This window comes from Artemia sp. Qi Xiang Cuo, chromosome 10 (assembly GCF_049724085.1).
Source record: "Artemia sp. Qi Xiang Cuo chromosome 10, ASM4972408v1, whole genome shotgun sequence".
In the NCBI taxonomy this organism is placed as follows: domain Eukaryota; kingdom Metazoa; phylum Arthropoda; class Branchiopoda; order Anostraca; family Artemiidae; genus Artemia; species Artemia sp. Qi Xiang Cuo.
In genome coordinates, this window is record NC_142803.1 from 43,053,858 (window position 1) to 43,080,450 (window position 26,593).

Genomic DNA, 26,593 nt, shown 5'->3' on the forward strand with positions numbered 1-26,593 from the left:
ACTGTCACTATACATTCTTTCATGTGCATGTTTTACTTTTTCTCAGCTTTATGGTGATCTCCCCTGGCCCCTAAGCGTTCCGCTATCTTTTACCTCTGATCAAAATAATTATAATCTTCGTAATATGACAAATCATGTTCAAGTTCCATTTACTCCTTGCATAAGGTCAGATTTTAATCCTCCAATGGCGTGTCATATTGTATGGAATAAGTTGCCTGAATCAGCTCGAGGGTGCCACTCATTCGGTTTGTTTAAAAAAATTGTTAAAAATTCTTTGGCTTCGTACAAGTCTTTTTTTTTAGTCTATTTAATCTTATTAATTAATTTAGTTTATTTATTCTATTTTTTCTATAGTTTTCATTTTATCAATATTTTCTTTTCTTCTCCTTTTGCTCTTATGTCTATGAGCAAGTGATCATTTTAAATTTTGTTTTGTTTTTCATCTCTTAGTAAGTAACTCATTTATCTTCCCCCTTCTTTACAGGCCAATGAGCCTTTGGGGGAGTAATAACATGTAATATTGTATGTGTATCTTATGAAGAATAAAACTTACCTTGTCTTCTTCTGGCAAAAATACAAAATTCCACATTTTTGCAGATAGGAGCTTGAAACCTCAGTGAGGTTCTCTGATACGCTGAATCTCATGGTGTGATTTTCATTAAGGTTCTATACGTTCTAGGGGGTGTTTCCCCCTTTTTTCAAAAATCAGGCAAATTTTCTCAAGCGCGCAACTTTTGACGGGAGGGCTAAACTTATTGAAACTCATATATTTGAAATCAGCATTAAAATCTGATTCTTTTTATGTATCTATTGGTATCAAAATTCCGTTTTTTAGAGTTTCGGTTACTCTTGAGCCGGGACGCTCCTTACTTACAGTTTGCTACCACGAACTGTTTGAAAAGTTCAACATTTGCCAGGGCTCATTCCGTCGGTTTTTTTTTAATTACAAAATATTCAGTTTTAATGCTTTAAAGATAAGTGATAAATTAAGAAATTTCAAATTCTTCAGTAAAATTAATATGCAAATTTTGTTTTAATTATTCATGTACGGTGAGCCAAAACCTGCATTAATTCAAAAACATTCAAAATTAAATAAAAAAAAAACAAGTTTTATTTAACTGAAAGTAAAGAGCGACATTGTTTAAAAAAAATAGAGTTGTGGGAAAGTCAAACTTTAGCATAAAGAGCGAGGCGTTGAAGAGGGGACAGCCCCTTTCATATACGGAATAATTTATGTTCGTTTTAAGTTTTAATGTCGCTCCTTACTTTCAGTTAAAAACAACTTGTTTTTTTATTTTTTATTTAATACATTGAGGATTGGAGTTTCATTGAGGTTCTAAAACAGTTCGGCTTTCAAGGAAGCGTTATTATGGGAACATTAAAAAATCGCAGCAAAATTAAAAGTAACTTAAGTCTTAATTTTAATGAATTTTAACAAGGAAAACTACATAATGGAAGGTTCTTTTTAAAAGAAATAGCTTCTTTTTTTCAAATTAAATACGACCTATGCATGTGAAAATTCTTTCTTTTCTTTCCTTCCTTTTTAATCTTTCGTATTGTTAATCCAATTTAGTCCGATGATTTGCCAAATGATTGCACCTGGTAGAGCTGTCACTCAGCTTGTGTCCTTTTAGTAGATTAAAATTATTATTTATTATTTAGTGTCGATTATATGAAGTATATAATTTTTTCGTTGCAGATTTGCATTCAGCCAACGGGTGGTGGTGACGCTTTTCTACCAGTTGCCCATACCTGTTTCAACTTACTTGATGTTACCTGTTTCAACTTTACTTGATGCAAATAATAATTAATATAAACCCATTAAATTATATTGTTATTTTTCGTCTTCTTCCGTCCTAGTTATTGGCAACGACATATATTTGGTGGGTAGAAACCCAAATGTTTACTAATAAAAATTATATCTGATAGAAAAGTCCAATTAAAAACAGACAAAGATTCGTTAGCAACTATTTTACATCGATATAAAATAATAATAATAAATCTAAAATATGCTCATAAGAAATTAGGCAAATCAAAATATACCTTTTAAAAATAGGTCCCAAGAGAAATCGCGTAAAACCTAAATGGTTTGTAGCATTCATTGCTGGCTGAGCAAGCAATGATTGCCACAAACTATTCAGTCATGACATAGCTCAAACGAGCGTTTGTACAAAATATGGCGACTGTGGCCAACTTTTCTATGCCACATATTTCCTCAATATGCCAGTACAATTTCCTCTATGAGTAGGGAGAGATTTCTCTTGGTTGATCCATTTAAAATTTGCTGGAAACATTTCTTCATCCCCTTCATCGTCGTCAAATATGTACGGTCCAATGTAACCCTAAACAGAAGTACACATAGATTGTAACACATATACATAGAACAACAAAACGTATTAGTAGTGGGAGAAAACCTTTCTGTAGAAAATATTACTTGAGAATTTTTCTTAAATGAAGTTGTATTTATTTTCTTTATGGTGATAAATAACTTAAAGACATCACTGTAAATGCAAGAGCCTGATTGATATCACCAGGGGACTCTTGATTGAGGCTTTATTGAAAGTTCATTGGGTACTTGTATGAAATACCCCCTACCTAATATTCTTCATATATATTTCTCTGACGCTCAGTTCTAATGAAAATATACCAAAGTAAGATTAAAATATAATACTTTAGAGACAAATTTGGGCTATATATTTGAATGTATAGCCCCCTCCCTAATATGGAAATATATAGCTCAAATTTGCTTGTAAAAACAAAAAAACAGCGAAAAAAACGGTTACACGTAGGTTCTACTTAGATGAAGAATATTTAGGAGAAAATATTTCATAAAGTACTGTTCATTGCGCATACACCTTATTTTTGAATATTAACCATTCCATAAATTAAGGGCTCAACCTGTGTGATTTACCTAGATACTTTAATAATACAATTATTTTATTTACTGGGTATTGACATTTTTGTAACTTGAATATAAATAAATACTTGAATATAAAATCCCTTGAGATTTAGTTACTTTATAAGTACAGGGACTTGCACAAAGAGATATAATTACCATAGAGCAGTGGTCAGCAATTTGTGGCTCCAGAGCCACATATACTCTTTTGGCACCTTAAGTGTGGCTCTGGCATAATTACCCACTGAAGCCACAACAATATTTTCAATAAAAAATAAACTTGGTTAGAAAAAAACTACACCATAAATTAAAAGTCTTCTATAAATTGAGAACATGTATGATTTCTGTTTAAGTTAAAAGAAAGATAGGTAATTAAAACTTTGCACTGTTGTAAAAATACGGAATGAAAATCGAGTTTAATTTTATTAGTTTTCGTAAACGTAAACACAACTCACACAAACCGTGTGCAAGCTACCGGTAGAATTTATTCATATGTTTTGTCTTACTCTCATGTGATACAAAGGTGTCATAAGCATGGGCGTAGGGAAGGGGGGGGGGGGCAGCTGCCCTCCCCCAAGAACATCAAATTTACGATAGATATTATCGAGAACATTTCGTATGTTGGAAATTTTTGTTTGATGTTACCTGGTAGATGGTTAAAAAAGCTGGAAATAAACAGAAATTTACAAATATCGTTTGCGATATCAACATTTACGTTTCGATCTTCAATATTGATTTTCGGTCCGATATATAGATAGGAGACTAGCCCACGATCGGCTGATTTTGACTTGTTTAATTCTCCATGAATTGATTCAAGCGATAAGAAGTTGCTGAGCATGTCAAAGCAAAAGTAACTCATTCAATACCATCCTTGAAAAAGACAATTAGAAATACTCCACTATTTTTCCACCTGGATGCCTCTCTATCCAAGTGGTCAAGAGTGCCAAACCTGGGCCATCCCGGCACTGGTTCAGTCGTCTCTGCCTTACGTTTGGCCACCAGACAAAAGAAAAAGAAAAGTGACCAGGGGAACATTAAAGCTTGTTTTTCGGCTATAAAATTAAGAAAGAATATGGTCAGCATAAAAAACTACAAAATGAATTTTATTAAGGTTAAAAAAAAAATAAAGAGTATTAATTTCAAATTAAACATTGACTGATCAACACTAAAAGTAAGCCACCCCGCTAATTTTGGTGTTCTACCTTTCAGTGGTGGCAGTTTTATTTCAACTTCTGTCTTTAAGACACTATCCATCTCGTCAGTTAATGCAAAGTCTTTTTTTCCAGTCTCCTTCCAAAGTAGGACCTTAAGTTTTTCAGTTGCTACTTTTGATAATGATAACATTGTGAACAGAATTCCCTTTCTTGCTCTTCAGCTCAATCAGAATGTAATCACCAGCCTTGACTTTCTCAGTGTCAAATTAGAAGTTGCTGGTAGGGGGCTTGTCTTCAATGTCTATGCTGGGGTCTGAAGAGTTGTTGTATACAGGATCATCTACGTCAGAATCGTCACTCTAACTGTAACTCTAGTTGCCAGAGACACGTTTTTTGCTTTTTAGTCTTTTCACTTGTCTGACTTTCTTCCGTTCCAGGACTAGGGCTTTTTGGCAGATACAGCTTTTATCCTAGCAGTAATGCATTCTTTCATAGGGGCGTCAGTGGGCACTTCTGAGTTTTTAATATTTTTTTCCTGTTGATTTTTTGGGTTTGACTTGATTGATAAAATGCTGCAAGTAAAGCAAAGAATGAGAATTATCCAGCTAGAATTATTTTCTGAGCTGATCATGATGGTTCCTGGTAAAGCTCCTTTGAGTAAAATTTCCGGACACTGTTTTTGTGGGGAAATAAGTAGAGGAGGGACTCTGCTCCCAACACAGTAACATCAACACAAATAGTGGTCAACTGACCTCTCTCTGCTGACGTGACCTTCCCTACTTGCTTCTGGCCTCGCTCTGCAGTTATTTTTCCAGGCTTATGGCTGTTTTCCAGACCTCATTCGTCAATATTTCAAATGTCTTTTGGTCTGAACATATGTTTATCTAGGCCTCAATCCAGGTTGTTAAAGAAGCTCCTACACTGTGACAGTTGAAAGCAGTTGTCCGTCATAGGCTTGTACTTATTGGCGTTCTTACTGATAGAGTTTTAAGTCAATCCATAAAACCACGGTACGAATCTTTACCTGCAATTCCTCCACTGTTTCCACTACCTTTGCAGTTTCGTTATCCGGTACTTTTATGCTCTTAATAATGCCATAAGTGTAGGCCTATGCAAATTTACACGCATCTAGGGGAATACAGTCGAAAGCATATAAGCTATCGTTTTCAAGTAAGTTTTTAGTCTTTTTGCTTGTTCCTCTGTAAATATTGATCATGGGTTGTAACAGGGTGTAAGGAAATTCAAGTCCAGACTTTTTAGAGGGATATTCAGCTTCTCAACTTTTTTTTATGTAGTCTTGCAGCGTTCCTCTAGGGACAACCATGGTACTTCCAGAGAATCCGACTGACTTCTTGTAAACTGCTATTTTATTTTCTTCTGGATCACAGCCACCTTTCTTTCTTTTCTCTTCTGTTTTACTTTTAATCATTTTATCTTGAATGAAATTTAACAGAAAAAAAAGAATTTCAGTTCACCTACTGTTCTGACAGTATTAAACAATGCCTGAAATGACCCAATTTTTTGCATTAAGCTTACCTTCATTATTTAAATAATCTGTTTAAACAGCTTTTACAAGCATAGCCCACCTTTGGACACCTTGTTACGGCATGCCGAATTTACCCTGGGTATTGTGGCCAAACATGGGAGTTCACTATCCCACAGGATGAAAAAATAATAACAGTAAACTGGGGAAGATGGCAAGTTTTGGAAGCTGCAAAAAACAGGCAATTAATAGGAGAATACAATGTGAGTTTACAACGCGAGTTTTCTAGTATTCTTAATTAGGCGTAGGCTTTCAGACAAAATTGAACAAAATTCCAGAGTTAATCACCATAAAACCTGATCCAATCTGAAATTTTTGGTAAAAGTATTAATTAAGGTCAGACTTTTTTAAAAAAGACTTTTACACTGCAATCTGTCAGAGCGTTTATAATCCACCAGAAGCCCCATAGGTTTTTGTATTGAAACTGTTTGCTTTGGCTAGACGTGGGCCCTATACCAATTTTAACATTTAATTTTGCCCAACTGTAAACTTTTGAGTTGAATTCTTAGAAGAAGCTGTTATCTAACCTAAATGTTATCTAAGAAACTGTGATTTGTGTCAAATGGCTTTTGTGGTGTTTTATGTTTTCTGGAAATTGGAAGTAGGATAGTGGGTCTCTTATGTTATACTGTTGCAGGAAAAGTAGAACATGGAAAATGTTAAAGGCCGAGTTTTAGTGAACTATATAGAATGACTAGTTTCTAAAGACCTATATTCAAAGGACCTTGGGAACTATTAGTAAGATCCTTCCCCCCTCCATCACAGGAGCGGCTGGGGCACCCTTATCCGGGAGTCATAAATACAGGCGGAACAGGAAGAAGGTCCGTCAAATGAATACTCAGCTGGGCCCATCGGCGTGTGGACACGTCCCGTGAGTTACAAACCTTTTCCAACTATTGCTTAAATAGCAAGGTGAATCAGAACACCATCGTGGGAGGAGCCTCTATAGGAGGACTACTGCGGCAGGGCGCAATATTCAGTTTTTCTTGTCAATAATCTCCTACTGACAAGGAAAATAGGATGAACGGCATGTTATCATTAATGTCTTCTCCACAAATGTTTAATGATTCATCAGATGAATCATGCAGCTTGAGATCTACCATGGGCGTCTCCTTAGGCTGTTGTTCTCTCCTTTTTCACGCTTTCTTGCCTAAAGTTCTTCCTTTTCTGGAGTGTCAGTGAATATCCTGGTTCTGTCTGTTTTGCGTTGCTTAAAGAGCTTGCGTGAACATATCCCATAAGCGGGAAAAGAATCTTCATTTCTCGGGTTGTTCTTGCAAACTGACTTTGCAGGCTAGTGGTTCATGGTCTGAGAGCAGGACTGATATAATTTGATCGTCCATGAGTAGAAATATCATCGTTGGCTCTAGACTGGTAAATTTCGTCAAGTTCCAAGGCTGCTGCACTTGCCTCATGAATAAGTCAGTCCTTCACTTTGGACGGGAGTAAATCCACCTTTTTGAACATATTTCTGTCAAAAGACCAGATTCCAATCTTTTTGAAAGAGGAAGTGATATTGGCAGGTCAAAACTTCTCTAGTTAAAGCGTAAGATAAAGCTCAGCTACCAGGTGAAGAGACACCCTTTGATCAGTATATAATTGGAGCCATTCATTTAATTTTAGCTTGAGACCGCTCTTAAAAAATCAAGAACACCAATATCTAAGGCTTGGATTCGTTGGGAACAATGTGGTGGGAGAGTTAGAAGAAAAATACTGTTTTCCTTGCAGAAAGAATTACATCTTTTATCAAGGTGACTTTCGTGATTATCAAGCACAAGGAGATGAGGATTGCCTTTTGAAGAGCGGCAATGTTTCCAAAAGTGTTGTAGAGCCAACAAAAAAAAGTCTCACCGTTCACCCAACCCGATGAGTATGCGAGTCCAAGGGACCCCAGGAAGACCTCTTCGTACCATCTGAGGCTTCAATTTTTTTCATGGGAAAATAAGAACTGGCGGAATCTGTCCGCCAATTGCATTGATGAAGCTTACCAATGTTGTATTTTCTCCTCGCTCAGTAGAGACGGTCTGTTGTAAATTTTTAACTCCTGTTGGTGCCACAACTCTTGGCGGTTTCAAAACCGTAGGGACTCCAGTCTCATCGACATATGCATTCTGCTGTAAATTGATGCCTGCCATAAACATAAAGTAGACTATCAAAAAACTGAAATGCTAATTTGTTGAAGCCACTTGTACTGGCTTGGCTAGTTGGCTCAGGTGCATAAAGCAAGTTTCTTTTCAAAAAAGCGGTAAGCCAGTTGTTTGAAGTACTGTTTAGTTTTGTTTGAGATGGCGGGGTTTCAATTTCATTCGCAAAATAATATTGAAAAGCCAGCTTTTTAACATAATTTGAGGAAAGCCTGTGATTCCTTCTTGATGCAGTAACAAGATAGTCAAACATGTTTCTTTCTTGGTTGTTAGAAAAGATCTGCTGATAGTGCTCTTTATGGTTCTCTGTTTTTCTGATTGTCGCATCAATATTTGCTTCAGGCGTATCTTCATTACAGTTTAAACCACCTTTTGCCTTTTTCAGATAATTGTAAAGGGAGCTTTTTCCTTATTCTGAAGTGCGCTACAGCTGCTCTGATTGACATCCTTCTTTCTAAAAGTGCTGGGACAGATTCTCTTAGATTCTCCTGTTGTGTTCGGCGGTCTTCACCTGTCTTTTGTGTGTACCTTCTGGGCATTCTTTAAAAAATATAGTTGTATGCAAAGAAATAAAAAACAAAGAGAGAGAGAGAGAGAGAGAGAAAGAGAGAGAGAGAGAGAGAGAGAGAGAGAGAGAGAGAGAGAGAGAGAGAGAGAGAGAACCTGAAGATGAGGGAACATGAACATAAGAGAGGATTGAACAAGCTTCTGAAATCCAGAAACTATATTTTGCCTCTTATTTTAATGGAGTAGACATTGTTTGTGTGAAATTGGAAGTGGCCAAGTAGGCATTTTCCACAATCAGTCTCTTTACTTACTGAATAGGTAAACTAATTCATGAATTAAGATTCAAGATTGAAATAATTTAAAGTTTCAGATTCATGGCCAAGCTAAGATAAAAAACAATCATCTACTCTTGCTCATGTAAGGTAGAACAGAACACCATCCGGTTCAACTCGAAAAAAGTGCCCAGGTTAACCCCACCCCCACCTTCACAAACTGTCACAGAAGCCCATTTAGACTAAAAACATTAAAGGAAAGGTAGATAGCAAAACTTTTCAAGATTCTAGAATGACAAAAGAATTTAGAGAAACAAGCAAAAAAATTCGAGAATTACTCTTCAAACTATGTTTTCCGAGTTTCCCAACATTGAACCGATTCAGTGTGCTGGCAAGCAAATTCGAGACCGCAGTGTAAAGCCCTAAATTGATCCCTATTCATTTCCAAAAATACTGTGTCAAATGTCTGATCACTTATGAACAAAATGGAAGAGGTTGAACTATGCTTGACAAATGAACTTGTTGGTATTGCTTGTGTATGTGAATCATGGTCTGCAACTGAAGATTATGTTGTATTTGATGGACATGAACCTATGTCAAATCAAGAATGACACCCAATGACATTACAATAACTCATGGTGGTGGTGTTGGTATTATTTGTCATTTATCTATATATATATAAAAAAAAACAGAGTTCCCTATTTCAGCAATATACCAAATAAACACAATTTTGAAATGTTATGGTTGTAGTGCAGGGCTAAGAGGCTACCTAAGGAAGTGGCATTACTATTGATATATGTTGTTTACTATCTGCCCCAGGGTCCTTATCGTAAAGACCTTGTGAATTATTTACAGAATTGCACTGACAATGTACGATCCTTGAATCCTAACGCTGGTATCATAATGTGTGACGACTTAATGCTGTAGTTTAGATTCCAAATGGCTAGGTAATTCTCTGTCACTTAAGCAGGAGCGATTCTCTTACAGGCCAACAAGAGGTAACCGTATGTTAGATCTCAATTTTAGTAACAGTCCTGAATGTTATTAAATAAAAAAAAACAAGTTTTTTAAACTGAAAGTAAGGAGCGACATTAAAACTTAAAACGAACATAAATTATTCCGTATATGAAAGGGGGTGTCCCCTCCTCAACGCCTCGCTCTTTACGCTAAATTTTTTTATTGTTTTAAAAAATCAAGTTGTTAGACAGAGTCAAACTTTAGCGTAAAGAGCGAGGCGATGAGGAGGGGACAGCCTCTTTCATATACGGAATAATTTCTGTTCGTTTTAAGTTTTAATGTCGCATCTTACTTTCAGTTTAAAAAACTTGTTTTTTTTTTATTTAATTTCTGATCGTTTTTTAGTTAATGCAGATTTTATTTGCATAAAAATTTTACTTTTCTTTTGCTAAATGGATGTCTTTACAAATTAACTTACGTAACTAACTTCTATATTCGTATATTTTTCTTCTGGCAAAAAATACAAAGTTGCAGATTTTTGCAGATATGAGCTTGAAACCTATGTAATAGGGTTTTCTGATACGCTGAATCTGACGGTGTGATTTTCATTAAAATTCTTTCACTTGTAGGGGATGTTTCCCCCCTCTTTAAAAATCGAGTAAATTTGCTCAGGCTCGTAGCCTTTGATGAGCAATACTAAACTTAATACAATTTATATATTTAGAATCAGCATTATAAACACATTCTTTTGATACATTTATTGACATCAAAATTCCGTTTTTAAAAGTTTCGATTACTATTGAGCCGTATCGCTTGTTTTTTTATTGTTTTTTTTTTATTATTTATTTGTTAATACGTATATGAGGGGGTACTCCCCTTAGTAAAAACGACGAATTTTAATTTAATAGTTAAAAAAATTTATTATTAAAAAAAACCATAATAAAAAAGTCAGTTTAATTAGAATATATAGCTCTTTTGAAAGTACTAAAAAAAACTGTAGCGTAAAGAGCGAGGTATTGACTTGGGGGAGAACCTCCTCACATACGTTATAATTTCTGTTCGTTTTAAGTTCTAATATTCCTTTTTATATTTCAGTTGAAAAAACTTGTTTTTTTTTATTTAATTTCTGATCGTTTTTTAAATAATGCTTGGAAATCCGGCACCCCTTTCATAGAAATGTCCCTTACCCCAAAGAAACATCCTCCACGGAAATATTCTCCAGAGTAACCCCCTCCTCTAGCCCCCCCTCCTCCAGAAAAAATCCTTCCTGAAAATGGTTGTATACTTCCCAATAACCAATAAATAATGCTGGCAAGTCCGGCGCCCCCTTCATGGCAATTTCCCTTCCCCCATTAAAACTTCCTTCATTAACAGATCTTCCACCTTAACCACCGACACCCCTCTCCCACACCCTACCATAAAAAAAAACTCCTTAAAACTTCTGTATACTTCCGAATAACCAATCCTATATGCTAACATTGGGTAAAGTTCATAACTTTTAGCGCTCCCTCTGGGTACTTCGGGGGATTAAGTCATCCTAAAAGACATATTTATCATATTTTCGACCATGCTGAACAAAATGGCTATCTCAAAATTTTGATCGGGTGACTTTGGGAAAAAAATGAGTGTGGGAGGGGGCCTAGTTGCCCTCCATTTTTTTGTTCACTTACAAAGGGCACTAGAACTTTTAATTTACGTTCCAATGAGCCCTCCCAAGATATTCTAGGACCACTGGGTCGATACGATCAACCCTAGGGAAAAAAAAAACAAAAAAAAAACAAATAAACACGCATCTGTGATCTTTCTTCTGGAAAAAATGCAAAATTCCACATTTTTGTAGATAGGAGCTTGAAACCTCTACAGTAGGGTTCTCTGATACGCTGAATATGATGGTGTGATTTTCATTAAGGTTCAATAGCTTTTAGGGGGTCTTTTTCCCTTTTTTTGAAAATCAGCCAAATTTTCTCAGGCGCGTAACCTTTAATGGGTAGCACTAAACTTGATGAAAGTTATATATTTGAAATCAGCATTGAAATCTGATTCTTTTGATATATCTATTGGTGTCAAAAACCCGTTTTCTAGAGTTTCGGTTACCATTGAGCCGGGTCGCTCCTTACTTACAGTTCGTTACCACGAACTGTTTGACAATACCCCAGTTACATAATTATCCCCCTTAGGTAAAAGGGACCACCTGTGTGTAGCTTGATTACCTAGTCATTTTATCAAAAAAAAAAAAAAAAAAAATGGTGTGGCGTATAGGCCCTTCACAGCTGAGCTAGTAAATCTACAAGAAATGGATCACAGATCATGACTGGCGAAATATCCTCTCATTGTCTGATGGTGACAAAAAGACAAGTTTGTTTTGTAGGGAACTGTTCAAAAAATACAGTGTAATTCCTCCCCCCTCCCCCCCAAAAAAAAAAAATTGAAATCTAAGAAAAACCATTGATTACTCAAGATACTCGGGACCTGATAAAATTAAGGCATGAATTGCATTTAACTGGACCTAAGAGAGATTTCAAAAGATTAAGAAATACAATTGTGCATAAAATAAGATGTTCACGTAAGCAGTGTGGTTTTAAAATAATAAGCAAAATATATAAATCCAACCAAAGGAAGTTCCATGATCCAGTTCAGAACATTTATTGGTAAAACAGTTACCAGAGTTGAAGTGAGAGATGATAAAGGTAAACCCCTGCTACCCTGCTGTTTAATTAATAATTTATTTGCATCAATTTGTAAAATTCATCCGCAACTATAGATCTTACCACCTAGTGACTCAGTTTCGAATATGCCTATTCTAGAGATTAAATAAAAAAACAAGTTTTTTAACTGAAAGTGAGGAGCGATATTAAAACTTAAAACGAACAGAAATTATTCCGTACATAAAAGGGACTGTCCCCTCTTTAATGTCTCCCTGTTTACGCTAAAGTTTTTTACTGTTTTAAAAAGTAAAGTTGTGAGACAGAGTCAAACTTTAGCGTAAAGAGCGAGGCATTGAGGAGGGGACAGCCCCTTTCATACACGGAATAATTTCTGTTCGTATTAAGTTTTAATGTCGCTCCTTACTTTCAGTTAAAAGAACTTGTTTTTTTTATTTAATTTCTGAACATTTTTTAATAAATGCAGGTTTTGATTTTGGCTCACCGTACATGAATAATTAAAACAAAATTTGCACATCAATTTTACTTTTTTTCGGTTAAATATGACTTTCCCGAATTTTTTTTAATTTTATTTACGAACGTTTTTATTAGTAATAAATTTACGTAACTTACGAATTAACTTACGTAAGGAACTTCTGAATTCGAATATTTTTATTACATATAATAGGAGGATCTACCCCAAGTCAATACCTCACTCTTTACGCTAAAGTTCAAATTTTGTACCAATTCTTTAAGAATGACCCCTTAATCACAAAGGCCGTTAATTTGAATAAATAGTTCTTATGAAAGTACTGAAAAAAAATTTAGCGTAAAGAGTGGGACATTGACTAGGGTTCGAACCAAATCATATATGTAATAATTTCTGTTCGTTTTAAGTTTTGATGCTGCTCCTTACTTTCAGTTGAAAAACTTGTTTTTTTATTTAATTTCTGGTCTTTTTTTAGATAATATTGGTAAATCCGGCACCCCTTTATAGCAATGACCTTTCCGCCATGAAAACCTCCTCCATTGAAAGATACTCCCACGCAACCCCCCCCCCCACTACCAGAAAAAATCCCCAGTGGAAACATCTGTTACTTCCCAATAACCAATACTATATGCAAACATTGGGCAAAGTTCTTAACAAGCAGCTCTTCTCCCAGGGCTTGTGGGAAATTAATTATCCTCAAAGACATAGTTATAATATATTTTTTACCATGCTGATTAAAATGGTTATCTAAAAAATTTGATCGAGTGACTTTGGGGAAAAACTGAGCGTCGGAGGGGGCCTAGTTGCACTCCATTTTTTTGTCCCTTAAAAAGCGCACTAGAACTTTTAATTTCCGTTCGAATGAGCCCTCCCGCAATATTCTAGGACCCCTGGGTCAATGCAATCATCTGTGGGAAAAACAAAATTAAACAAACAAATAAACACGTATCCGTGATCTTTCTTCCTTGCAAAAAATACAAAAGCCCATATTTTTGCAGATAGGAGCGTGAAACCTCTACTGTAGGGTTTTCTGATACGCTGAATCTGATGGTGGGATTTTCTTTAAGGTCTTATGACTTTTAGGGGTTGTTTCTCCTTTTTTCGAAAATAAGGCAAATTTTTTCAGGCGCGTAACTTTTGATGGGTACGATTAAACTTGATGAAACCTATATATTTGAAATCAACATTACAATCTAATTGTTTTGATGTATCTACTGATATCAAAGTTCCATTTTTTAGAGTTTCGGTTACTGTTGAGCCAGGTCGCTCCTTACTTACAGTTTGTTACCACGAACTGTTTGATTAGTTCAGTTGCTAAAAGTTGAAGGCACTTGATTCTCGTAAATCTAATTACCCAAGTGAGATATCGATTAAATTGATTATTAAGTGTGCTAATCTTTTATCTATTCCTTTAACGGCAATTTATAACCAAAGTTTTATTGATGATGTTTTCCCTAGCATGTTTACACAGGTGTATGTTATCCCAATCCCTAAGTGTACGTCCCCTAAGGGTATTACTGATATGAGGCCATTTTAAAAAACACCGGCACTTTCAATAGTGTTTGAAATTTTTATTTTCGATTGTTTATTTGAGGACATAAAAGATAATATAGATTCCCAAGAGCTTGGATTTAAACCCGGGCATAGTACTGCTCACTATTTGGTTGAGTTGTTGGATATCATCCTAAAACATTTAAAAAAAAAAAATCAGAAAAAATCGGTGCCCGTCCATTTGCTGTACGTATTCTTGCTAGTTTTCTTTTTGAAAGATCTTAGTGTGTCCAACTCCCAGATCATTAATATCTGAATTTTTAGATATGTTTTGCAGTTCGCGACAAGGGGCTAAATTAGGCCCACTTTCTTTTCTTATTCTCTTTAACCGTATTTCTTGTGAACGTTTTAAATTTCTTGTGAACGTTTTAAATTTGCTGATGAATTAACTTTCTTATCACTACGACGAAGTTCTCCGACTACAGAGCAGTCTAACTTGACAATAATGTTTAATGATATAAAAGCTGAATTAAGAAAGGTAAAAGAGACGGTCAGTGAAACAAAGAGCTCTTATATGACTTTTTCCTTCCTAAAGGTCGACAGCCACTCTTCTCTTAATTCACTTCTGCCGACAGAGAAAACTGTTAAAATGCTTGGAATTCATTTGGACGAAGATTTAAGATAGAACTCACACGTTGACTATCTGCCTAAAAAAAGGAACCTCACTCTTACGTTCATTATCCAACCTGAAAAGATTTGGTATCCCAACTAAGGTTTGCAAATCATTTGTTCCTTATTTTACTCGGTATTCTAACAATTTTACCCTACAAATATTTAATGTTTGATGCAGTTTATTTCAGGTTTTTGCCTGTTAGTGTTTTGAGTGTACTAAGCATTTATATTTTTAATATTCCAATATATTCCGTATAAGTGGTCACTATTTTGACCGTGATATTATTAGAACCTGGCACAATTAGTACATGTGATGACTTCAACCGCCGCAAATATCATACTCATTAATGTACTTACACAGCAACTCGCCCAACACTTCATCAAACACTTCAAATTGATGCAGCAATATATGGACAGGACCATGTTTATCCCTCTCCCGAAAAAGAATCCCAATTTTTGGATAGTTTCTGGACACAAGCCTCGGCTACTTAATATATACAGACTTCCAATAGAAATGAAGAACATGAGAACAAGGACAATGTGGATAATCGTCATAAAACTGAAAAAAAAAATAGTAAAAATAATGCTCTTCATTTTTTGTTGATTAAAAAAAAAACGTTTTTTATTAGTAAATGCGGGATCCAAATCTAAAATGAAAATTGCCTCACTAGTATGCAACATACAAATCTAAATTGCTACTTCATGACTTAGGCTACCAATTAACAACGATTTTCTTATCTCAATTTAAATATAATTCAAAATAAATACGAGGCTACGAATTAATAAATCAACGGAAATCACTAAGCTAATAAGAAATAAATAATAACAAACAGACAGGAAAAATTTATAAACTTTATTTCTCTAAGCAAAGATGCAAAAAGGATGTTTTTCACAATCTAAGAGGGTGTCACTTTATTTTTTCAATAATTTCAATGAATACACCAAAAAGGGACATTTTTGAAAACATAAGAAGACAATGACTATTTTTTTCACGCCCATGTCATATCCGGAACATACCCATACATTTTCTGCATGATTTAAAAACAATTACATGAGAAAAACACTTCAAGCAAAGAAGCTGATTCGAAGATTTCCCAGAAACAAAATGGAGCTTCCAACTCTGGGCCAATGATTATTTGTTGACCTTTTACAGCTTTTTACTGTAGACATGAGAGTATGAGGTTCGAGACCGTTGAAAATAACAACACTTTAAGCGAAGGATATGCCATTAAAATTACTTTTCCTTGTACGTCCCTTTGTACGCCATAAAGATTCGGTTGTAAGTTTGACGTATCCAAGACAAACAAAGGAGCCATTTGGCGGTCCTGTTATACGTTTAACTAATTTTCAATTTTAAAAAGAAAGTTTTTTTTCGGCTGAAAGTAAGGGTTAACAATAAAACTTATCGAACAAAAAAGTTTTTGAGTATTAATAAAAAACGGCCCTAGTGTTCCATGAGTTGTTCATAAGAAATTGGGACAAAAAGTAAATAAGAAAACAATATAATACTTCAGCAGTTGTTCTTAATGAATTGGGATGTAATATAAAACTTCACCGTAAAGAGCGAAGGGGTGATAAAGGGACAGTTCCAGCATATCTGGAATAATTTCTGTTCTATTTGAGTTTTCGTATTTGTCTGTACTTTCAGTTGAAGAAACACACTTCTTTCTTTATTTAATTGCTCATCGTTTTCAAATAAACCAAAACCTTTCTAAGTTATAATTCTAAGCTAAGCTAACTAAGAAAATTAAGCCCAAAAGCTCCCAATCTTTTGCTCTAAATCCATTGTTAGTACCCCTTTTTTAGTTTATAAACTTAAGAATTAAGATCTTGGATTGCAGTTAAAATTTAGAACCAAATTTGAAAATATTGTCAAAATTTTGGATGAATAGTTGTTTTGGTTGAATAGTAGTTTTGTTGAATATAATATAATAATATACATATTACATGTATATATATAGTACTGGGAGCCCAGCACTCGGTACGCGGCAAGCTATATATGGATTTTCATTGTCGCTTGTTTTCTATGCACAGACAGTTTGAGCCTTTTCTTGATGTCATGACGTCCAAATGGACCTTTAAATTAGAAGTAGTGCCTTTGTAAAATTATGTTTTTTTTATTGGACCTTTAACTTTTGCCTCAGCTTTCCTTTTTGTCATTAAGAAAGACATATTGCAGAACATTTGTTTCTTTGAATTGTTCAGATGGTGGAACAATAACTTTTTATTTTGCCTCAGCTTGTCTTTTGTCAATATGAAAGACATATCTCCGAACCTCGGTTTCTTTTAATTTTATCAAATGGTGGGACAATAATTTCTTGTTCTTCAAACGATTTATCTAGTCAAGGATATTGATTTTGAAAGGTATGCTAGGTATTGATGATCTTACCCATGTCAAAATCCAAAGCCCAATCATCACTTTCATTTTCAATTTGTTTGGTTCGTTTTCCCTCGGCTTGTCTTTCGTCATTATGAAATACATAGCACCGAACCTTTTTGTTTTTTAACAAAGGTATGGTAGGCATTGATGACCTTACCCTTGCCAAATCCCTATCCAAATCATCATCGCTATCATTTTCAATTTTGAAATGTTTTCATTATCGTTGTCCAAGTTGGTCTTCCTTTTTAATTTTGACTTTTTCACATGCTCGGTGTTGCAAATTTTCTAGCCGCGGTTGTCTTTGCTCTTCATTTTCATTTTTGACTCGCTCACATGCTTGGTGTCCCATGTCTTCTAACCGTGTGGATCTTTGCTCTTCATTTTTATTTTTAACACACTCTGTTTGTCGTTATTGCATATCTTCTAACTGTCTTTGCTCTTCATTTTCATTTTTGATACGTTTTTGGATTTTGATTACTTTAGACAATTTAGCAATGGCCTTTGCTTTACCTACCCGTATTGGTGTTGTCACAATTGATGGTCCAGGCTGTTAGTTTTTACATCTTATCACGTTTCATAGTTCATGTGTTGGTTCCAAAGAATCCTCATTTATATGAACTGTAACTGCAAATTTTCGTTTTTTGGCCCTTCCAACAGACATTATTATATAGATAACTGATGCGTTGACAACTAAAATTCTTATTTATGAAATGCATGACAATATATCAGAAAATGTTTATATGATATCATATATGATATCATAGGAAATGTTTATATGGTGTACTAACAGTACATGACGTCATTAACCAAAAATTACGACTTTTAACAAATTTTCTCATTTTCTGACCTATCTAAATCGCTTTTTTATGCGAAAATATCCCAAGATACCAATTTTACCGAAAAAATATGGAGCTGTTTTCGAGAAAAAATAAATACAAATAGGTACAATTATTGCTCGTTTATAAAGATTAATAAAAAGAAAACTTTCCGAAAAATAAGTTTTTCAAAGAAATACAAAGGCCATTTTAAGCTTAAGCTCACCAGATACAGAAACGTGTTAAAATTCAAACGGCCATAAATTACTATTAAAGAATAAATAAAACCCAAAACAAACAGAAATTAAATAAACAATAATAGCAAAAAACATACAACAAGTAATAATATAAATGAACAAATAGATCTTAAAGTTAGTAATGCTTAGATTGAATATAAAAATCAAGCTTAAAAAGGAAAAAAATAATTTGGCTATTGAAGCATAAATGAAACATAGAACGAACAGAAATTAAATAAACAATCAATGCAAACAAACCTACAACAGATATTAATGTAAATGAATAAGTAAATTTTAAGACGAGTGAAACCTAAATTGAATATGCAAATCAAGCTTGAAACGAAAAAAATCACAACAAACAAGAGTTTGGGTATCGCCTCCCTCTCTCACTGTAAAAGTCTAAAACCGACTGCTTCATTGGCACTTTACTAAAAACCAATTTTATGACAAATATTTCTTTTGTACTTAATATTGAAAATAGAAATTAAAATTATAGGAAAATTTTGAACTGACTAGCTTTCAGCAATTAATGTCATTACACATCAACTATTCAGTTTAATGTATTAGTTCTTACTAAAGTTGCTCAAGACGATTAGTTTCACTACAAACAAGAGTTTGGATACTTCCGCCTCCCGTTACAGTAAATAAAAACTTTAAGCCTACTGCGTCATTGGTGCTTAACGAAATCGAATTATATTAAAAATATTTTCTTTCCCAGTTCTTACAGCATTGAAAATAAAAATAAAATTACAGTAAAATAAATTCTTGAACTGATGGATCTTTCAAAAGCTAATATCATTATACGTCAAATATTCTAATTGATGTGGTTTATACTTTCCAAAACAGTTCAAGACGCATATGACGCAGCAGGTTTTAGACTTTTACAGTGAGAGAAAGAGGCAATACCTAAACTCTTTTTTGTAGTGATTTTTGTTCATTTCAAGCTTGATTTGTATATTCAATTTAAGTTTTACTCGTTTTAAGATTTGTTTATTCATTTTCATTAATATCGATTATAAATAGCCATTTTGTTAAAAATAGTTCTAACATCAGATAATAAAAAATTCGAGGTTGACACAAACCCATTTTTTCTTTTTGATTAATTAAAAAAAACTTTCCGAAAAATAAGTTTTTCAAAGAAAAGTAAAGACCATTTTAAACTTAAGCTCAGGAGATACAAATACCTATTAAATTCAAACTCAAAACGACCAGAAATTACTATTAAAGAATAAATGAAACCCAAAACGAAAGTAGAGATGGGGGTGCCAGTCCCGTACCCATACCATATAAGGGCATAGAGTCATTACGGAGAACACGTGGTTAATGGGGTCAATGACCTCTTTGTCCAAGGTCGATTTGTTTGATGTTTCTTTGTGTAATAACTCCGGAACGAAGGTTGCACATGCGCATTGAATTCTAACGGGAACAATGTTATTGATCTAGGACTAAAGGGGGAAGTGAATATCCGAGAACTTGATTGCGTAATCGATCGTGAATGTTATGATCCAGAAATAGTATTTGTTGTTGTTGCTCGAGCCAAATGCTATGAGTTTCCCGGAAACAGTTAGATCACGTGTTTCCTTCTCAGCCAATCAGAGGGCTTTGTTTACATAGTAGCGGCGGAGTGAATATAAGGAAAGGGTTTTTTGCTAAAGTTTTATTAGTCTAGACCCTAAAGGTCCTGACCCTACACCACATATGGGCATAGAGTCATTAGGGAGAACACGTGGTTAATGGGGTCAATGACCTCTTTTTCCAATGTGTCAACAACAACAACATCGACCTTGACATTCGCTGAGAGCGTGCACTTACAACAACAACAACATCGACCTTGGAACACCTGTGCTGTCGACCTCAATTCAAATATTGTGAATCAATAATTCCCCTTAGAAACAACAAATTAATTCCCATTTCTCGACAGATTAATCAACCAATGACATCATCTGTCAGACTTTTAAAATTTTCGAATAGAAACGATTCTCCAGGAATAGATCCAAGTCATTAATGTCTTTGCCTCGGAAACAACTCTTTTGGTCGAACTCCAAAGGATATTAATAGCCAAAGGCCATGGAAACAATTCTCCAAGAAACAACTTAGCGATGAATTGTTTTAGCGCGGGAATCAGGTTTCTTATTAATTCGAAATGCATTAGCGCAGAGATGCCAAAAACAAAAGGAACACGCGGAATTACGTTTAGGGATTATTTGGGCGAAACTGTTTTAGACAGGTTATGGAACTATTTCGGCGAAACAGTTAGAGACATTTTAAAAGATGATTTTTGAAGAGATTTTAGAAGAGAATTTAATGGTGAAACTCTGTGGTCGTTATAATACACAAGTTTCATTTGAACAGTGTTGTGAGGTCCTCTAACCCAACCCAAAGGGTTTCAATCCTCCTACCCCTACCCCGAAGGAAGCCCCCGGTCCTCAAAGGTCCCCCCAGCTCCCAAAGGGCCACCGGCGCCCCCCAAAGGCCCACCCAGACCCCCAAAGGCCATCCCCGGGCCCCCAAAAGGCCCATCGAGCTCCCAAAGGACCAACGGGGTCCCAAAGGCCCTCCACCGGTCCCCAAATGTCCCCCAGACCCCTAACTGCCCCTCCGGACCCCCAAAGGCCCTCCCTGTGCCCCAAACGCCCTCCCCAGACCCCCAAAGGCCCTCCCCTGGTCCTCAAAGGTCCCCCGGGCTCCCAAAGACACTCCCCCGGTCCCCAAAGGTCCCAAGACCCCCAAACGCCCTCCCTGGGCCCCAAAGGCCCTCCCCCGGTCCCCATACATGCACACAAAAACTTACACACACACAAAAACTTACACACACACACACAAAAACTTACACACACACACACGCAAAATAACACACACACACACGAAAACTTACACACACACCCCAAAACTTACACACACCCACACACAAAATAAATTACACACACACACACACAAAAACATACACATTCACACTAAAACTAAAGTGCACACACAAACACGTACACACACACACACACACACACACAAAAAAAAACAAAAGACAACGAAAACAAATAATTGAAGAAACGAATATATACACACACACACACACACACACAAAAAACTTACAAACACAACAACATAGAAACACACACACACACACACACACACACACTAACACACACACACACAAAAAACAAACATCAACACAAAAAAGCTTAGACACACAAAAACTTACACACACACAAACACAAAAACTTAGACCCACACGCAAAAACTTACATGCACACAAAAACTTACATGCACACAAAAACTTACACACACACAAAAACTTACAAACACGCACAAAAACTTACACATACACTCAAAAACTTACACACACACACACAAGAAAACTTACACACACACGCCAAAACTTACACACACACACACGCCAAAACTTACACACACACACACGCCAAAACTGACACACACACACACAAAAACTTACACACACACACACACACAAAAACTTACAAATTCACACAAAAACTTACATTAACAAAAAAACTTACACACACACAAAACTTACACACACACACACACGAAAACTCACACACACACGCCAAAACTTACACACACACAATACTATATAGGTCTGAGTTCTGTTGTGAAAACACACAAAAGTTAGAAAAAAAACAAAATATTCCTTTATTACCTCTGCAATACGGGTAAAAATGAAGAATTCATACACATTTTCAACTAGCTAAGAGTAAGTGTTTTAAATATGACCCATTCTGTTGCCAAAACACACAAAAGTAAGAAAAAATGCAAAATGTTCCATTAGTAACTCTGCAATACGGCTAAAAATGAAGAATTCATACACAATTTCAACTAGCTAAAGGGTAAATGTTTTAAATATGATCCATTCTATTTAGAAAACACACCAAAGTTAGAAAAAATGCACTATGGTACTTTATGACATAATAAAAAAGGGTAATAATTTATAATACATACACCTTTTCAACTTGATTATGCTAAATTTTTTAAATCTGAGCCATTCTATTGCTTAAACAAACAAAAGTTTAAAAAAATGCAAAATGTTCCTTTTTTACCTATGCAAAACGGCTAAAAATGTAGAATTCATACTAATTTTCAACTAGCTATGGGTAAGTTTTTGAAATATGATCCATGCTGGTTATACATCACAAACAATATATAATTTTTTATAATGATACATGGCTTTCCTACTATTTAATGCTATGTATTTATTATTAATCCAAATTTTCATCCAGATAAGTGTAAGTGTTTTAAATATGAGCCATTCTGTTGAGAAAACACACAAAAGTTAGAAAAAATACAAAATATTCCTATATTACCTTTGCAATACTGCTAAAAATGAAGAAGTCATACACATATAGAACTATATTACTGTCAGTCTATAAATTATGATCCATTCTGTTGCGAAAACACACAAAAGTTAGAAAAAATAAAACCTATACTATTCTTACCACTCCAAAACGGATAAAAATTAATAATTCATACACATTTTCAACTAGCTAAAGGATAAATGTTTTAAATATGAGCCATTCTGTCGTGAAAACAAACAAAAGTTAGAAAAAATGCAAAATATTCCTTTATTACCTCTGCAATACGGCTAAAAATGAAGAATTCATACACATTTTCAACTAGCTAAGGGTAAGTGTTTTAAATATGAGCCATTCTGTTGCGAAAACACACAAAAGTTAGAAAAAATACAAAATATTCCTTTATTACCTCTGCAAAACGGCTAAAAATGAAGAATTCATACACATTTTCAACTAGCTAAGGGTAAGTGTTTTAAATATGAGCCATTCTGTTGCGAAAACACACAAAAGTTAGAAAAAATATAAAATATTTCTTTATTACCTCTGCAATACGGCTAAAAATGAAGAATTCATACACATTTTCAACTAGCTAAAGGGTAAATGTTTTAAATATGAGCTATTCTATTGCGTAAACACACAAAAGTTAGAATAAATGCAAATTGTTCCTTTTTTACCTCTGAATTACGGCTAAAAATGAAGAATTCATACACATTTTCAACTAGCTAAGGGTAAATGTTTTAAATATTAGCCATTCTATTGCGAAAACACACAAAAGTTAGAAAAAATACAAAATATTACTTTATTACCTCTGCAAAACGGCTAAAAATGAAGAATTCATACACATTTTCAACGTGCTAAGGGTAATTGTTTTAAATATGAGCCATTCTAATAAGAAAACACACAAAAGTTAGAAAAAATACATTATATTCCTTTATTTCCTCTTAAATACTGATAAAAATTTAGAATTCATACACATTTTCATCTAGCTATGGGTAAGTGTTTTAAATATGAGCCATTCTGTTGTGAAAACACACAAAAGTTAGAAAAAATACAAAATGATTCTTTATTACCTCTGCAATACGGCTAAAAATGAAGAATTCATATACAATTTCAATTAGCTACGGGTAAGTGATTTAGATATGAGCCATTCTGTTGCGAAAACACACAAAAGTTAGCAAAAATACAAAATAATTCTTTATTACCTCTGCAAAATGTCTAAAAATGAAGAATTCATACACATTTTTAACTAGCTAAGGGTAAGTGTTTTAAATATGAGCCATTCTGTTGCGAAAACACACAAAAGTTTGAAAAAATAGAAAATGTTCCTTTATTACCTCTTCAAAACGTCTAAAAATGAATAATGCATACACATTTTCAACTAGATAAGGGTAAGTGTTTTAAAAATGCGCCATTCTGTTGCGAAAAAACACAAAAGTTAGAAAAAATTCAAAATGATCCTTTATTACCTATGCAAAACGGCTAAAAATGAAGAATTCATACAAATTTTCAACTATCTAAGGGTAATTGTTTTAAATATGAGCCATTCTGTTATGAAAACACACGAAAGTTAGAAAAAATGAAAACTGATCCCAATTTACATAGTAAATAATTATAAAAAATAAGATTTCATAATCTTTTAAATATATATGGTGGTAAATATTTTTAATCTTATAAATTATATTTATTAAAAAAAAAAAAGTTTGAAGAAAAGAAAAGTGTTAATTTATACCCACTGAAATAATGATAAAAAAGAAGTATACATTAAAATTTTAAAATATCTAAAGGGTAAATATTTTAAATATGATCCATTCTATTGCGTAAACACACAAAAGTTAGAAGAAATGCAAAATATTCCGTTATTACCTCTGCAATACGGCTAAAAATGAAGAATTCATACACATTTTCAACTAGCTAAGGGTAAGTGTTTTAACATGAACATTCTGTTGCGAAAACACACAAAGTTAGAAAAATACAAATATTCCTTTATTACCTCTGAAAACGGCTAAAATGAAGAATTCATACACATTTTCAACTAGCTAAGGGTAAGTGTTTTAAATATGAGCCATTCTGTTGCGAAAAAACACAAAAGTTAGAAAAAATACAAATATTCCTTTATTACACCTGAAATATGACTAGAATGTAGGAATTAATACAAACTGTAAGTATTACGTCCAGACCCCCCTAATTGACATATATGAATTAGAGCCCTGGGACAGTAAATTTGCCGTATTTTGTCTATTGACATTAGAAAAAACACTGAAAACATGAAAAACTTAACGATAGGCGCGACTTTAACTGAACATTCTTTTTTCATACCAAGCCTTGATCCCCCTAATTAAAGGATATGAATTAGAACCATGGGAACATATTTTCATCGTATTTTGCATTTCCCACAAGAGGACACTTTTCGAGTAAAAGTAAAGAGCTACCAGACTAAATAAAAGATATGATGAAATAATATCGAATAATTGTTCAAACTTAAATTTTCTGTATTACGGGAATACTTTATTTTCGAACCATTATATCTACCAAAGGTTCAATACCTAAGTTAAACTAAGAGGTTTCAATTTCAGGAAAAAATTATATTTTGACAACATTTGACAATTTACCAAATTTAAAGTTTTGTTTAGTTTCAAACAGTTTTCTGTCACTTATCTTCTTTTAATCATTCACAAATAATACTAACGAAAACCACTTCCAACGGTTTATTGATTTTAAATTATTAAAAAGGCTATTATTTCATTGAAATATACATTTTACATTTTTTAATTTTCATGCTTTTGATAAGTATCTTGTCCTTTTGGTGTAAATTGCAGCTGAAGGCTTATCGTAAAATCACTGTTTCAAGTTTTTTTATAATTGAAGGATACGAATTAGAACCATGGGAATATATTTTCATCGTATTTTTCTTATTTTCGTTGGAAAAAGCACTGAAAAGCCATATTATTGAACTCATATCAAACATTGCCAGGCTTGTATTTGAAGAACCTTTCATTATTTTCTATCTTGTCCTCTATTTTAGCATATACTGACTTCTAAAGCTTTTCAAAGCTCTTAAATATACTAACCTAACAGTTATTTTGTTACGAAATCGTGCAAACTGTTGATTTAGAACAATAATTACATTTCTATATATCAATTAACACTCACATGAATTGCCACTTTTCACTCGCGGAGAATGGTTTCAAAACAATACTTCTGACATCGCATAGACTAATTGTGTCAAACGAGACATCTTCAATGCAGATTAATTAATTGTTACGTTCGATTTTGTTTTGGACATAGGATAGCATCAATGGGAAGTGAGAATTTCTGTAAAACTATCAAAGATTGATAAACTCTTGGATTTCACACTTCTTGTGTAATAAGAAAGAAAAAAGAAGAAAAATTGATAAAAGATATTTTGAAATATGCCCCAAAATCAGAGATATTACAACTTGAATGAAACAAGGTGAGGGGGAATCAGGTTTAAGAATATAATGGTTATATCATTTTATATTTTCTAAGTACTCACAGAAGTACACGTCACAGAAACATTGAAAAGGACTCATTTGATTGGGAATTAAAGTGACTAGCACTCAATTCACAGGAGGAGGGTGTGAAAATTTCTAGGAACGTATTTTCAACATATTAAAATATTTACCTACGTACACATCACTTAGGTTAGATTAGATTAGGTTAGAGACAGACAAAAAGTTAGCTATATTGTTAGGCTAGATTAGATTATGTAAGGTTAGGTTAATTTAGGGTAGACTAGGTTCGCCTACATACGAGAAAGAAAAGTTCTTAGGTATGGAGCTCCCCCACCGTCTCAACCATCGCTCTTGAAATCCCTTGAATTAGGTTAGAGACAGACAAAAAGTTAGGGGTATGGTTAGGGTAGGTTAGATTATGCTAGGTTAGGTTAATTTAGGTTAGACTAGCTTAGCCTACGTAGCCCCCCTCCCCCACCGCCTCAACCATCGCTCTTGAAATCCCTTGAATTAGGTTAGAGACAGACAAAAAGTTAGGTGTATGGTTAGGTTAGGTTAGATTATGTTAGGTTAGGTTAATTAACGGCAGCCTCTCTTGTTAAGGTTTTTTATTT

General features: G+C 34.2%; 1 protein-coding gene and 1 long non-coding RNA gene across 4 annotated transcripts in view; one reads left to right on the forward strand and one right to left on the reverse strand.

Annotated features, from left to right (window-relative positions):
• The window catches only part of LOC148947787 (neuralized-like protein 2), a 135,428-nt gene that overhangs the window by 19,461 nt on the left and 89,374 nt on the right, over positions 1-26,593 (forward strand). The gene's annotated exons all lie outside the window — the stretch shown is intronic.
• LOC148947788 (uncharacterized) lies at positions 2,009-15,251 on the reverse strand. The gene is made up of 2 exons (XR_016142387.1): positions 15,126-15,251; positions 2,009-2,342 (listed from the first exon to the last, which is right to left on the reverse strand). It is a non-coding gene; the product is annotated as an uncharacterized LOC148947788 (long non-coding RNA).